At 33.4% G+C, this 8,168-nt stretch overlaps 3 non-coding genes across 3 annotated transcripts; 1 reads left to right on the top strand and 2 right to left on the bottom strand.

Moving 5' to 3' along the window:
* Positions 1–359: 359 nt before the first annotated feature.
* On the bottom strand, positions 360–433 carry TRNAN-GUU (transfer RNA asparagine (anticodon GUU)). Its single transcript has one exon. It is a non-coding gene; the product is annotated as a tRNA-Asn (tRNA).
* A 2,499-nt stretch (positions 434–2,932) lies between these two features.
* Positions 2,933–3,006, bottom strand: TRNAM-CAU (transfer RNA isoleucine (anticodon AAU)). The gene has a single exon. It is a non-coding gene; the product is annotated as a tRNA-Met (tRNA).
* Positions 3,007–5,706: 2,700 nt separating this feature from the next.
* On the top strand, positions 5,707–5,779 carry TRNAL-AAG (transfer RNA leucine (anticodon AAG)). Its single transcript has one exon. It is a non-coding gene; the product is annotated as a tRNA-Leu (tRNA).
* The last annotated feature ends 2,389 nt before the right edge of the window (positions 5,780–8,168 follow it).

Raw genomic sequence — 8,168 nt, 5'->3', positions numbered from 1 at the left:
TCCTTCATATATGGGTGTAATATATATGAATATATCTATAGTATACATTTACACACACACACACACACACACACATATATATATATATGTGTGTGTGTGTGTGTGTGTGTGTGTGTGTACATGTGATTATTATTCGAAGAGCAAAAGCGTCGTCTTACAACAATAAAGAAATTCAAAATTCATTTCCTCCAAACCGTTTATTGGGAGACAGCGAGACAGTGTTTCGAAGACGCAGTAGGTATGTCTCTGATTCTTGAGAAGTTTCAGTAAGGCGACTGTTTCCTCTCTCTTCTCTTGTTCTTTACCAAACACTATTTATAATTCGATAAGAACTATATTATGTAAAACTTGTCGCACTTTGGCCCGTGAGGGGATCGAACCCTCGACATCCGCGTCAACAGCACAGCGCTCTAACCAACTGAGCTAACAGATCGATAACTATAAGTTTCACTTCGAATTTAATTGACAAAACTATTTGCAAAAAATATCTGAAGGGTCTAATTCATTATCAAGCGCCTTGTTTCGCCTAATAATACATGGAGTCAACCTCAAAATGAGTCAAACTGGTAGCCATTATCTCCAAGCCTTCGACCTCAGTCCATGTGAAAGGAAAATCACAAATTCTCAGACTGAATGGACAACCAGGAGAGAAACCGGAAGCAGATCTTCCAACACTTGTTCTTAACTCAAATCAGACTTTATGAGGGAAATTCCTGAACAAAAGAGCATTAGACAAATTTTAAAATTCTTTCCCCGTCGTAGTGTCATCGAGCTTGAGGGCCCTCGGCTGAATAAGAATAAATTATATTGTAAATTATTAAACTGAATTGTAGGATGGAACACATTTCCTTGAATAACTATATGAACAATAAATGAAAATAAAAATGCGACTTATTTCATTTTTTTCTAAACTTATTGACAAGAATAAGTACGACTTTAGGTTTGTAATATAGATCAAAGTTAAATTTTTTATTGTGATAATTGAACAGGTGTTGATAAATGCCTCTTACCTTCTTAGTTTTGTTTTAATCATCAAGGTGTCTTAGATCCATTTATGATTATATATATATGTATGTATGTATGTATGTATGTATGTGAGTGTCTGCAAAGGACTTTTTTATATATATAGTATCACTATAGCCCCTTTGGTGGGGGGGGGTCGCCCCCATTCACCCCCCCCCATCCTTAGCATAATTTAAAGACGATAATTATAAAACAATAAGAAGCATTAGTAAACGGTGTTGATGTAGGAAATATAATGTTGAATGGCTCTATAATCCCTTGATGATCCAAGAAATGTAGGCAAGGTAACAGGCATTTATTGACACCTTTTCAGATATCGGAATATCATTTTTATCTCTGCTTTAGATTACAAAACGAAAATCAAAGTTACTCTTCCTGTCAAGATTTTTTTTTCTTTTTTTTTTTTTTAATCTGATAGTTTCATACGTTCTAAATAACTCAAATATCAAACACAGATCTCGGTAACTTACAGGGAGACATGCAGGGAGATGTACACATAAACCCACATGCACACGCACACGCCCATGCACGCATCTGACCTACACCATATTCATCGAGAAAAGTTGCCATCTCGTCAAAACTTCAGGAAAGAATGATGAATTTTTAGTCGTAAGGAGGGATTGGAAAGTGAAATTTGGACCAAAACCAAGGAGAGAAAAGTGAGCTTCCAATTCAGTTGAAAGCAAGAAAAATGTTCTAGTATTCAGGAAATGTTCTTCTGAAAGCTTAAGCATATATCCCTGGACACAGCTAAGGCTTGTGATAAATAAATCATTTTCCATTTATTGAACTGATTCATCGAAAGCTCAAGACGTCGGGAGAAGGAACAGCCAGACAAGGTTCACTCGCGCGAAATTTCAGATTTGCGCGAATCTCGATTCTTTTGGCCGAGGTGAACGTTGTCCTTCATGCTCATAGAAAACGAAATTCATGAAATTCAAGTTCGATAAACAGGCCATTTTCACACACACGCGCATAAATAAATAAATAAATAAATAAATAAATAAATAAATAAATAAATAAATAAATAAATAAATAAATAAATAAATAAATATATATATATATACTTATATAACATATATACATATGTGTGTGTATGAATATATGATTATTATTGCAAGAGAAATGACATCGTCTAACAATAACAAATCAGTTCAATCATTTCTTCCGAACTGTTCATTGGGAGACAGCGAGACAGTTACTAAGACGCGGTAGGTATGTCACTAACTCTTGATAAGTTTCAAAAAGGCGATTATGTTTCCTCTCTCTTCACTTCTGTTCCTTGTCGAACATTTATTCTAATTCGGTAAGAGATAGATTATCTAAAACCCGTTGCACGATTGGCCCGTAAGGGGATCGAACGCTCGACATCCGCGTTAGTAACACGGCGCTCTAACCTTCTGAGCTAATAGGACGATACATGTACAATTGCATTGTCACAGTAAATAAATTCAAAATTCATTTCTTCCTAACGGTTCATCAGGAGATTGTGACAGTTACTAAGACGCGGTAGGTATGTCTCTGACTCTTGATGTCTCAAAAAGGCGACTGTGTTTTCTTTCTCTTCCCTTCTCTTCTTTGTCGAAACTTTATACCAATTCGGTAAGATATATATCATCTAATCGAACCCTCAAACATCCGCGTTATTAACACGGCGCTCTAACCAACTGAGCTAACAGGACGAAATCAAATTAAATGCATTCTCACAGCATATCAATTCAAAGTTCATTTCTTCCCAACTGTTCATTGGGAGACAGCGAGACAGTGTCACTAAGACGCGGTAGGAATGTGTCTAACTCTTGATAAGTTTCAATAAAGCGACTATGCTTCCTTTCTCTTCCCTTCTGTTCTTTAACGAACACCAATTTGAATTCAATAAGAGATATGTTAACTAAAAATTCAGGGTGTGTTGCCCGTAAGGGGATCGAACCCTCGATACCCGCGTTATGAACACGGCGCTCTAACCAACTGAGCCAACAGGCAAAGAATTATATTGAATAATGGATAGAGTGTATTGAATGATCAACACATTCAAAAAATTAGCTGAAGATTCTAATTCATTATCATATTTTTCACCTATTGATATACGGAGTCAAAATCAGAGAGGTTCAAACTGGTAGACATTATATTCAGGCCTTCGATCTTAGTCCATGTGAAAGGAAAATCATAAATGTTCCTATTGTATGGGCAATCAGGAGAGCTGACGAATTGTAGATTCATCCCATACTTGATTTGTTGTTATGTCGAACGTAAATCAGATTCAAAGAGGAAAATTCATGGACAGAAGAGGACAAATGGACAAATTCTACCGTTCTTTCCCCATCATAGTGTCATCTGGAGCGATACAGTTAACGCACGAATCCAGGGGTTCATTTTGAGCTCAGGGGGACCAGGGCATGTCGAGCTCGAGGGCCTCTCAGGATGATAGGAAAAGATTATATGGCAAATAATTATAGTAACTAAAATGTAGGATGGATCACATTTCCTAAAATAAATAGATGAATTGATGAATAGAAAATAAAAGGCGGTCGAGGAAAGCTTCTAATTTTATTTCCATTTTCCTTAAATTTATTGACAGGAAAATAACAACGATTTTCAGTTTAAAACATAGACCATAGTTTGAAGGTATATTGCGGTAATTAAACAGGTGTTAATAAACACCTTTTACTTTACCTTCATATTTTGCATCATCATTGCATTATCAATCCATTCATGATTATGATTTGTGAATGAACACTGTTTACTTGTTTTTAATATTTTACAATTATCAATTTATCAACTTATTCGATTGGAGGTCATCATGTAGAATTTCTTCCCCCCCCCCCACGGGTTATGAATTCGTTTTAATAATACTAATTTTCTATTTGTTTCCACACACACTCTCTCTCTCTCTCACACACACACACATACATATACATGTATGTATGTATATGCATAAATATAATCATATATTGTATATATTAATATATATATGTATATATATATATATATATATATATATATATATATATATATATATATATATATATGCATATCTTATGTATATCTTATATATTCCATATACCATATATATTACATATATATATTATATATGTAGATAGATATGTAGATGGTGTGATAGAATAATATTTGTACGAATGAAGACAAAGACGCTTGTATAATAATGATAATAATAATAATAATAATAACGCAGCCCCCCATACGTATATATGTATATATATATGTATATGTGTGTGTTTGTGTGTGTGTGTGTGTGCGTGTGTTCGTTTATATTCATGATTCTTATTCCAAGAGAAAAAAAGTCGTCCTACAGGAAATCAATTCAAAATTGATTTCTTCCGAACGGTTCATCAGGAGATTGCGAGACAGTTACGAAGACGCGGTAGGTATGTCTCTGACTCTTGATGTCTCAATAAGGCGACTGTGTTTCCTCTCTCTTCCCTTCTGTCCCTTGTCGAACATTTATTCTAATCCGGTAAGAGATAGATTATCTAAAAAATATCGTAACTTGGCTCGTAAGGGGATCGAACCCTCGACATCCGCGTTATTAGCACGGCGCTCTAACCAACTGAGGTAACAGGGTGTTATGTATGTTCGACAAGATGATAGGATTTCATTAACAACCAACATGTGATTTGATTTGATGGAATTTCACTAACAAGGAGCACCTTTTTCCAAATATTACCCGAAGATCATAGCTCATAAAAATGCTGAGAAATAGAGAGTAAGCTTTATATTTGCGGCATTTACAACGTATGAAACTCTTAGATTTTTTAAATTTACATTTCTTATTGACAGTAAGAGTAACTACGACTTGAAGTGGGTGGGGGACCCGGCCTGTTTATTGCCTAGCCCCCCCCCCCCCCGATTATATTGATATAAACACTTTTGAATTTGTTTTTATTCTTATATGAAAATAAATGTACTTTACAGATATCACACACACACACATACGTACGGACACACACACACACACACACACACATATTTGTGTGTGTGTGTGTGTGTGTGTGTGTGTCAAACTGAATAGATAAATAACATTATTCGTGACGCAAAACGCGCGATTTCCGTGAAGCAGTTAACGGGAATACGAGACTTCGAGCAGGAAAGGCGAGCACATCATGAGGCGAATCATTTGCAAAAGGAAATCACATCCAAACCAACCGACTTCTTACCGTGCGTCGGCGAATTTCCGACTTTCTGGAAATCCTTCGAATGCTTCGTAGGATCACCAGAAAAGGTTCGAAACGTTCCGCTCATTTACAGCTCATAATGCGACTGCTTATTTTTGTGTATAATATATAAAATATATATAATATATAATATATATGATATATATTATATACATAAAATATATATTATATATATAAATCATATATATATATTATATATATATGATATATTATATATATTATATATATAATAAAAATATATTATATATACATATAATATAAATATATTATATATATAATATATATATATTATATATATATACTTATCTATTATATATATATAATATATATAATATATAAGATATAGAGCTTACTCTTTATTTCTCAGCATTTTTCATGAGCTATGATCTTCGGGTAATATTTGGAAAAAGGTGCTTTGTTAGTGAAATTCCATCAAATCAAATAAAATGTTGATTGTTAATAAAATCCTAACTTGTGTAATAATGACAGCGACCTGTTAGCTCAGTTGGTTAGAGCGCCGTGCTAAGAACACGATGTCGAGGGTTCGATCCCCTTACGGGCCAAGATGGAAAGGGATTTTAGATAATCTATCTCTTGCCGAATTAGAAGAAATGTTGGACAAGGAACAGAAGGGAAGAGAGAGGAAACACAGTCGCCTTATTGAGACATCAAGAGTCAGAGACATACCTACCGCGTCTTAGTAACTGTCTCGCAATCTCCTGGATTTTTTTCTCTTGGAATAAGAATCATGAATATAAACGAACAGACACACACACACACACACACACACATATTTGTATATATATATATATATATATATATATATATATATATATATATATATATATATATATATATATATACGGGGGCTGCGTTTTTATTACTATTATCATTATACAAGCGTCTTTGTCTTCATTCGTACACATATTTTTTCTACCACTTACCATCTACATATCTATCTACATGTAATATATATATATATGTATATATATATATATATATATATATATATATATATATATATATATATATATATATATGAAATATGTATATATGATATATGCAATATATAAGATATACATTATATATATATATATATATATATATATATATATATATATATATATATATAAATATATATATATATATATATATATATATATATATATATATATATATATATATATATATATATATATATATATAATGTACATTTACAATATATGAAATTTATATTTATGAATATACATACATACACATATGTGTATGAGAGAGAGAGAGAGAGAGAGAGAGAGAGAGAGAGAGAGAGAGAGAGAGAGAGTAGAAACAAATGGAAAATTAGCATTATTAAAACGAATTCATAACCCGTGTGTGTGTGGGGGGGGAGGGGGGTTGGGGGGGGGGGGCAGAAATTTCGCAGGCTGGCCTTCAATCGAATTAGTTAATAAATTGATAATTGAAAATATAAAAAAAAAAAAATAAACAGTGTTCTTTCACAAATCATAATCATGAATGAATTGATAATGCAATGATGATGCAAAATATGAAGGTAAAGTAAAAGTTATTTTTCCTGTCAAAAAGTTTTAGGAAACTGGAAAAGAAATTGGAAGTTTTCGTCAGCCGCATTTTAGTTTTTATTCATCAATTTATCTATTTATTTTAGGAAATGTGATCCATCCTACATTTTAGTTCCTATAATGATTTGCCATATAATATTTTCCTATCATCCTGAGAGGCCCTCGAGCTCGACATGCCCTGGTCCCCCTGAGCTCAAAATGAACCCCTGGATTCGTGCGTTAACTGTATCGCTCCAGATGACACTATGATGGGGAAAGAACGTTAGAATTTGTCCATTTGTCCTCTTCTGTTCAGGAATTTTCCTCATTGAATCTGATTTACGTTCGACAACAACAAATCAAATATTGGACGAATCTACAATTCGTCAGCTCTCCTGATTGCCCATACAATAGGAACATTTATGCTTTTAACAGTATTAAACAGACTGCGAGGAAATCGGTTAACCTAAGAGGATAGCGGGCATATTGCGTGTGAACATATGGGAAAATGGCCTTTTTATAGCATGTGTAAACTTGGATTTCATTAATTTCGCTTCCTGTGATTATGAAGGACATTTCCCTCGGCGAAAATAAAATCACCCAAATCTGAAATTTTACGTGAGTGTATTTTGTGTCAATATTCGTTCTCTTGTTTTTTTTTTTCGTTTTTTTTCTTTTCTTTTCTTTTTTAGCACATACAGTCGTCGTCTCCACTGATGTGCTTATGCTTTCAATAAACAATTTAATGAATAGATAAATAAACAAATTCTCTTTTTTTATAACCAGTAGCTGGTTCCAATGATATATGTTCAAGCTTTCAAAAAACATTTCCTGAATAAAAGGACATTTTTCTTTCTTTGAATCGAATTGGAAGCACACTTTTCTCTCCTTCGACTTGGTCAAAATTTCACTTTCCAATTCCTCCTTGTGACTAAAAATTCTTCCTTCTTACCTGAATTTTTTGGCGAGATGGCAACTTTTCTCGATGAATATGGTGTAGGTTAGATGCTTGCAAGGATATGTGCGTATGCATTTGGGTTTATGTGTACGTGTGTCTGTGTGCCGGTTAATGTGGCTGCTTGTTTACCGACATTTCATCTGTGTTTGCGAAGAGAAGATATGAAGACCTGTGTGCGAATGCTTGCAAATATGCAAATATTATATAAAGCCAGAGTGCCTTTCCATGTATGCATGTATGCACGTGTATGAATATACACACATACGCACACACAAATATAGATATATATAAATTTATATATATAGATATATATATGTATATATGCATATGCATATATGCATATATACATATACATGTGTGTGTGTGTATGTATGTATATGTATATGTATATATATACGTGTACATACATACATATGCATATGGATGCATACATACACA

Source organism: Penaeus vannamei, chromosome 9, assembly GCF_042767895.1.
Source record: "Penaeus vannamei isolate JL-2024 chromosome 9, ASM4276789v1, whole genome shotgun sequence".
Lineage (NCBI taxonomy): Eukaryota > Metazoa > Arthropoda > Malacostraca > Decapoda > Penaeidae > Penaeus > Penaeus vannamei.
The sequence above is the reverse complement of the archived record's forward strand: the minus strand, read 5'-3'. Positions and strand labels throughout refer to the sequence as shown.